Source organism: Fundulus heteroclitus, unplaced genomic scaffold (genome assembly GCF_011125445.2).
Source record: "Fundulus heteroclitus isolate FHET01 unplaced genomic scaffold, MU-UCD_Fhet_4.1 scaffold_318, whole genome shotgun sequence".
NCBI classification, from domain to species: Eukaryota; Metazoa; Chordata; class Actinopteri; order Cyprinodontiformes; family Fundulidae; genus Fundulus; species Fundulus heteroclitus.
Window position 1 is genome coordinate 146517 of NW_023396728.1, and position 7735 is coordinate 154251.

The following is a 7735-nucleotide window of genomic DNA, read 5'->3' on the forward strand; positions in this document are numbered from 1 at the left end:
CTAAAAAACTACAACAAAGTATGTTTTTGTAACATCACCATATGAAAAGTTTTGTATGAATACTTGTGCAATGCACTGTACATTAATAAGACAACAAATCTGCAATTCAATATTTTAAATGCCAATAATAACTTACAATTTGTTTGCTGGGAGTAAACAGTGACTTTAAATAATGGAAAGCTCAATAAAGGAATTAGAAATAATTCTTAGATTAGAATTTTTTCAGTCTTTATACAAAACGAAAACCCCACAAGTGGTATTTTTAAAACAACATTGTTCTGCTGAGTCAATCACAAAACAAAAAACAGAGGACATCAGTCATATTTTTGTGTTATGGACAGAAACAACCAGTTCCCAGCCTCTCCTGTCCCTGATCTCACAGCTGTAATACTGAATTAGTTATGTGGACGAACAAGGATGCGCCAACAACCAGTGCAAAGAATTTTACGGACCTGCCAGATTTCTTAGCTGACTGCCTGAAGTAGAAGAAGGCCTAGACCCCTCTTCTTCCATATGAGCTGCATCCTCTGGGGTCCAGACAGTGAGAACCAAAAGGCACAAGAATCCTCGGCTCGCTGTCTTGTGGACTGCGGTTGTGTCAAAAATGCTGCTAACTGGTCCAAAAAAAGACAGGAGAGAGAAGAAGAGAGAGAGAGAGAGAGAGAGAGACGAAGAGAGAGAGAGAGAGAGCGAGAGAGAGCGAGAGAGAGAGATAGAGAGAGATATAGAGTGAGTAGAGAGAGGGAGGAGACTAGAGAGAGAGAGAGAGGAGAGAGAGAGAGTAGAGATGAGAGAGAGAGAGAGAGAGGAATATACAGAGCGAGGAGAGAGAGAGGAGAAGAGAGCAGAGAGAGAGAGAGAGAGAGATAGAGAGAGAGAGAGAGATAGAGAGAGAGAGAGAAGAGGAGAGTATATGTATATATACATAATATATATAGATATATATAATATCTAATATATAGATATATATATATTATATATATATATATAATTATCATTCTCATTATCATATCAATATCATCAATTCATTCATTAGCTATGATTCATACCACATATATATCAATATAAATATTCATTAAATCTCATCTTACCGTGACTTTAGCGATATGTGATTGGAAGGTTTGAAGTCTGGCATGCTTCCTACAGTACGCCTTCCAGCTTTCCTCATCGAAACCATAGTTAAAGTAATCTGAGATATCAGCCCCTAACATTAAACAATTGTTAACGAGTTTAAGTATGCATGATTAACAGACACTAAACGAACTTACATATAGATGATGTACACTAACTAATAGTAATTTACCAGATTTCCTCCATGGCCTTTCCTCTACCGGCTGCACACACTGGTATGACTGATTGACTTCCTGGATATCCTCAAACACAGCTTTGTCCTCCTCTTTTGTGCAGCCTGATAGATATTTTCACAGTTTTTTTTAGAAAGACGGTGTTAACCTTAACTGCTAAGCATGTTTTCTTATATTTTACAGATAAAAAAAGATTATAGCCTGTGCATGTCTGAATGCTGAATGCTTGTTTTCTTCAGAAATGTGTGCTTGTTTTGTTCTTATGAGTCATTTTGTTCTCAGGGTGCTCTTTCAAAGGTTAGCATGAGCCTTACCAGCTGAATCTGTCCTCATTTCAGAACTGAACTCAGCATTCTCGGGTGTTTGCCCAGAACTGCAAGAAATCACATTGCTACAGCTGTTATCCTTGTCATCATGAGAAGAACTTGAACTCAGAGACACACTTTGGACTGGGTTGAGTGCTAATAGCCCAATTTCAAATGGCGCCTTGAAATGGAAGAGTAATACATCACACCTCCTCCCCAGGACATTATGAAAGAAAAATTCACAAGGCTACACCTTGACAGAAGTGGGTTCCTGACAACTAATGCAAGTTCATAAATATGTCCTACAGGCAATAAAAAAGAAAAAAAGAAATGCATTAGAAATGTGGAAACATACCATTATTTAGCTATGATTCATACCACATGTATAGCCACATGACTGCAGTTTTAGAAATGACTGCAGTTTTATTATCACCAACCCAGTCATACGTGAGAGGTTTTAGATTTCCCTTTACAACAAAAGGAAACATAATTCTTCTGCATTTCTGCCATATTTCTTTCTTTTCCTACAAATCTTCAACATGAACAGTAAACAGCAAATTATTCAGAAGGCCATACATTCTTTAAAGACACTAAATCCAAAATTGTTAAAAGTGCTCCGATCAAAATGAAATTACAATCATCTAATACAAATACTTTTTTCTTTTGCTAATTTACATTTGATTTTTCACATTGCTTTTCAAACCTCAGCCGATTCGGCCTAATTCCATCCAACAACAGACAAGGATCTCATGTGTTTTAAATATAGTATATGATTTAAATCAGAAATTTAAATGCAATTTTAATGGCACCTCACCCGACATTTAATTGGAGGTTAAAAAAACTGAAAAAAGCCTTGTGAAAGCACACCACTGAAATAATCAATGCTGCCCTTGTGTGAATGCTTACATTAATATTTCCAGCCCATAAACAAGCATTCTTTTGCTGGCAGTAGATTTAATGAGCATGAGATATTTATTAATGTTCCAGCAGATCGACTTCACGCCACATTACGGTCAGTGAACACTGAGCTGTCACTTGGACTGTGAAACTACAATGATCATGGACACTAATGTAGAGAGAACACTGCATTACACCTGAATACCTGGTTTCTGCACAGAGCACAGCTATCAGATGTCATCATTATACCTGCTCACACGTATTATAGAAAAAAAAGAATCTAAACTGTTGACTAATAATTCTTTTCAGATGTCAAAATATACACTTTTCAAATAATTTGAGGCTATTTGAAAATAAATAGTAAATGGCTTGTATTGTGCTTGTGCAACAGCCTGACAGAGGTGAGGCTGCCATACATCAGCACCACCGGGCCCTCTGACCACTCCAGGCAATAAAAGGACACAACAACTGAGAGCGGGGGATTGAACCAGCAACCCGCCAGATGCAGGACAACCTCCCTGTCTATTGTGCAAGCATCACAAATACAGAAGTCAGATCTGTACAAGAAGGTAAAATAGACCCAATAAGGCTGAGGGAGCTAAAACAAAGTTTAACAGTTAACGCGTGACTAGTCAGAAAAAAAAAAATTCTGTTGTTACGAGTCAACATAAAAAAACAACTCAGACAAAAAATAAAATAAAATAAAAATAAAAAAAATAAAATTATATATATATATATATATATATATATATATATATATTATATATATATATATATATATATATATATATATATATAAAAATGCTTTTAAAAATTGCTAATTTTTCCATTTCCAAAATTCTGATTTGGAAAATGTTTTATACATTGGTTTGCAAAATCTTCCTTTTTTCCCCGTGAAAGAAAAGAAACGAAAGATGTTAAAAATCCACTTGAACTGTAAAAGCTGGTAGAGGCTTAAAGCAAAAGCTTGCAGCTATGATGCAGCTAAAAATTAATGACCTCAGGAACTAAGTACAATAACACAACTTCTGAAACTATATACAATGCAAACTATTTATGACTGTCACACAACATTGCAAGAGAAATATTCTAAATATTTTTTTTGTGGTGATGGTGATGAAAATAGTGGCTGTTTGCTGCTGGAATGAATAACATACCTATGAAGACTCTGGGGACCTTCTGCCTCCATGTCATCGGTGTTTTCCTGAAAGAAACGTAAGTTAAACTTTAAGTTCCCTGACAGTAATTATTGACCCAATTATTAGTCCACTAATTAATGGGCATCCAAGAGAAATGAGGATGGACAAATTAATATAGAATGTAGCATGTTTCTTAACTTACCACAGCAACATTGAAGCATTGTGTCATTGTATTCATGAGGACTGGAAAACAACAACATTCAAGAGTAAAGAAATTGTAGCTAAATGAAGACCACGGTAACAGTGCAAGCAGTTTATCTGTGGGACAGAGGAAAGCTGTCTCGCGCAAATAAGACCAACTGTAATGATCCTGACAGTAAATCACGCTGTTTTAAAAATAAAAACAAAAACAATGTCTGTATTAAAATAAAAACAATTAAATATGGTGTTTTCTTATTGCTTTTACTTCTTTCTGTTTTGTTGTTCTTTATGGAGGCACGGCCGACGCTCTAAAAAAAATATTTACTCTACAACTCGGAACTGTTGGTTCTCCGGGTGCGACGCGTTATCACCATGGCAACGTTTGGTGACGCGTAAACCCTGCGACGCGCAGACGCCACGTCACCTCGAGGAGACGTGTGTTTTGGTTTGTGGAGGCAACTGGTTTCTGTAGCATCTCTGGCTATTTTTATTTTATTTTTCACTTTTTTCCTCGCTTCTTACCGACGCCGTTCAGCAGCAGCGATGCTGACCGCTGAGGATTTCGCACAGCTGCCGCACCGCATGTGGGAGAAGGTGTTCTCCAAGGTGAAGAAAGCCGTGGTTTTCATGGACGACAGGTGCGCGGAGGCTCTCCACTGGAGCGGCGGGGCTGCAGCCTTGCTGGAAGCCGGGGCCAGGAACGTCAAGCAGTTTTCGAGCTTCGAAGCGGGCGGCGAGAACGAGCCCAAAGCCGTGTTCGTGGTGAGCACTTGCTCAAAGGGAGGACGGTGGACGTCATCAAAGACATCGTCACCCTCAGCCACTTCCAGTACTGCGTCGTCTTCACCGCCGTCCCCCACTCCGTGCACCTGTTCGCCAACAACGTCTCGACGGACACGGAGGCCTGCCCCGTGTTCGAGCAGTTCGAGGAGAAGCTCTGCGAGTGGATGGGGGAACATGAACTACACGGCGGAGGTCCTGCACTCCCCGGTGGTCTTCGCCCCCGTGTCGCAGCAGCTGACCGTCGCGCCGCCGTTCGCTCGCCTGTTTCCCCTGCTCCCAGCGGACCTGGAGAGCATCAACGCCAGGCGGCCGGAGAAGAAGAGGTTTGGCGCTTTGAACGACCTGGATGTCCACGCGCTGCCCGCGGAGCTCCAGATCGAGATCAAATGCCTGGTGTCGGCGTTGAACTCCATGTTTGAGGCCGCGGGGACGAGGGAGGAGAGCTTCGCCGTGGGGCCGATGAGCCGCATCATCGCAGGGGAGCTGGCCAATCACAACCAGGCGAAAAACAGGAGGAAGACGGCTCCCAATAAAGCGTCGATCATCTTTATAGACCGAACTATGGATCTGACAGGTGAAGTCTACTGTGAAGCACATCTGGAATCGTTTGACAATGACCCTCCTTACTGTTGTCATTCTTGTCACTTTATGACCACCAGTGTGCCGGTTCCTCCTTTTAGCGGTCACAACTGCCCTCCTCGGCCATTAGGACAAAGCTTCCTGTGGTACCTGGCACCAGCCTGTTAGCTGCACATGTTAGATGAGACATCCATGGATCAGACATTTATCCACTGCTTCCCGCACTCAATGGGATTGAGATTTGAGGAATAGATAGGCCAGTACCTCCAATTCATGGTTGTGCTCCTCAAGGCCGGGAACGGCTGGGTTCCATTTCGCTTCCACACCCCACATCTATCAATAAGCCTAGTTGCCCATGAGCCATTTTTCAGGTTCAAAGTGCTTTTGTGATTGCTTTGGATTGAGGCCTTGCAAAAGTATACACCTACACGCCCTATACACGTCCGAAATGTCCAATGGTTTGTTGCCTCGCAGCCTGGAAATAACATGGATTGAGAGTATTCACTATTTTCATTTGCAGAACATGCCCACACCTTTTGAAGATGTATTTTTCATTGTGAGGCAATCAACAACTAGGACAAAAATAACAGGAGACTTTAACGTTTCCCTTCTCCCCAAAAAAGTCACTACTTCTCCACCTTTAGTACCGATTTCAGCTGCAAGTGTCTGTTGGGTCAGTCTCTATGAGCTCTCCTCATCTTGCCTCCATGCCTCCTCCATGGTGGAACAGTGATCTTTAAGTGTAACCACAGATTCTATATATGATTTGGACCTTGACTTTAACTAGGCCATCGCAACCCATTTAAATTTTCCACCTTTAACCCCTCTAGTGTTGCTTTAGCAGTATTCCTAAGCAGGTCATTGTCCTGCCGGAAGGTTAACCCCGGTCCCGGTCCTGGTCCCAAATCACAGGGAGACTGAAAGGTTAATATCCCTGTATTATTATTCAGCACCATGCATCTTTCCCCTGACTCGAACCAGTTTCCCAGTCCCTGCTGCTGGAAAACATCCCCACAACATGATGCTGCCACCACCATGCTTCTCTGTGGGGATGATGTACTTGGCTGATCGTATGTGTTGGGTTTGCACCAAACGTAGTGTTTTTCTAAAAATTCTATTTAAGTCTCATGACCAGAGCTCCTTCTTCCGTACGTTCGGGGAGTCGCCTACGTTCCCTTTGCCAAACTCAAACTGCCTTCTTATTTTTCACACTAAATAATGTTTTATGGCCGCTCTTCCACAATAGCCCAGCTCCATGGAGTCTACAGCTTATCGTGGTCCTATGGACAGATCCTACAGTTTCTGCATTGAAGCTCTGGAGCTTTTGAGGATCCAACACATAGAAATAAGATTTAATAAAGCATTTAAAATTAGGGCTGTATGATTTTGCCCAAAATCTAAATTGCGATATATGTCAACCATAATTGCAATTTAATTTGGACTTTTCTCTGCATTAACCACAAGCATGAGAAATGGCCTGTAAATGAAGACATCTGTAAACAAGGAGTATTTAAAACAGGAAATTTAACTGTTTTTATTAATCACAATATCATTATTCAAGAGGATAGCTTTGTCAATTGAACTTCAATCCTTGTTGAACATAAAGTGCAACCAACAAACAAGTCTATGTACTAAACAGTTTGACCAGTACTTAATGCTGTGGTGAGATTCTTGAAAGTTTTGGGTAAAAAGTATGATTATATAAACTATAAAACAAGTAATAAAATTAGATTATCTCACTGCTGCATCTCTCTTCCCTTCCATGTGGAGGCAAACCCACTTTAAACACATTACTGACACCTGAAGGACGTGTTTTATCCATTAATTGTTACATAGCCAGAAATTGCAGACCTCTGTGACTTGGAAATCACATTTTAAAAAATTGTAATTATATTGCAAATGTGATTAATTGTGCAACGCTGATTCATTCTAAGACATCCTACAAAGCTTGCAGTTCTGACTCTGGTCCAGCTGTTGAGCATCTTGGCTGAAATCCTTACCCCTTGCCCACTTTCCTTCATCTAACACATCAACTTCAGGGGCCAATATTCAAAACATTATCGGAATGGAGGCTTGGTGTATATAACTCTTTTTTTAATCATGATCAAACAGTTTTTGGTCTTTTTTAAGCATATAATGTGGCTATATACCTTTTAAGATAAATGTTATTCACTTCGCCTGTCAATGGTCATAATGTTACAACTGATCAGTGTCCAGACCAATGCACTCTCCTCTCTTTATTCACAGGGGCTGTTGGTCATCACGGCGACAACCTGGTCGAGAAGATTCTTACAGTGCTGGAGCCATTGCCCGGTCACGTGACGGATGTGCAGGTGGACATGTTGGAACTCACGGACGTACAGAGAACTCCTCACTCCCACAACACCGTGGCCCCCGGCTGCCTTGCTCAAAGCCAGTGAGTTCTGTACAGCTGTACCTCTTTTTTCTTTTTTTTAACATATCACTTTTTAAACACAAATTCATATAAGAGTGTTGAACAAGGCATAAGCAAGACATGTGAATCAAA

At 40.8% G+C, this 7735-nt stretch overlaps 1 long non-coding RNA gene and 1 pseudogene across 1 annotated transcript; one reads left to right on the forward strand and one right to left on the reverse strand.

The window, feature by feature from the left end:
* Positions 1-1091: 1091 nt before the first annotated feature.
* On the reverse strand, positions 1092-1679 carry LOC118559546. The gene is made up of 3 exons (XR_004928924.1): positions 1619-1679; positions 1304-1408; positions 1092-1204 (listed from the first exon to the last, which is right to left on the reverse strand). It is a non-coding gene; the product is annotated as an uncharacterized LOC118559546 (long non-coding RNA).
* Positions 1680-4229: 2550 nt separating this feature from the next.
* On the forward strand, positions 4230-7644 carry LOC118559548 (annotated as a pseudogene).
* The last annotated feature ends 91 nt before the right edge of the window (positions 7645-7735 follow it).